We start from the raw sequence: 527 nt of genomic DNA, 5'->3' as shown, positions 1-527 counted from the left end.
CGTTGTTGTTTGTCTGTTTCATGAATGACATGCCAAAAGCTATACACTCCTCCGTACAAATGTTTGCGGACGAAGCCAAATTATTTAGGGAAATTAAGAACCAAACAGACTGTGAAGAGCTGCAGAAAGATCTCTATGAGCTTCAACAATGGTCGAAGAAATGGCTGCCAATATTCAATGTCACGAAGAGTAAAAGGATGCACCTGAGTCGCACCAAAAGTAAGAAGGTGTATCACATTCTCACAACAGGACGAAGAGACTGCATTAATCGAGACCGAGTGTGAAAAGGACCCAGGTGTGTATGTCGACAATGAACTAAAGCCCTTGGGCCATTTTGAGAAGAAAGTGAATCAGGCAACAAAACTAGTAAGTCTTATAAGAAGATAGTTTATATATCTGGATTGTCCGTCGCTTGTTACGATCTTCAAAAGTGGGTGCTTCCCTGTCTGGAATAATGCCACCCCGTCTGGTCCCCGAGATATGATAGAGACTGTCAATTGATTGAAAATGTCCGAAGGAGGGTCACC

The sequence above is a fragment of the Homarus americanus genome, unplaced genomic scaffold (assembly GCF_018991925.1).
Source record: "Homarus americanus isolate GMGI-L3 unplaced genomic scaffold, GMGI_Hamer_2.0 scaffold25013, whole genome shotgun sequence".
NCBI classification, from domain to species: Eukaryota; Metazoa; Arthropoda; class Malacostraca; order Decapoda; family Nephropidae; genus Homarus; species Homarus americanus.
This window is presented reverse-complemented; position numbering follows the sequence as displayed.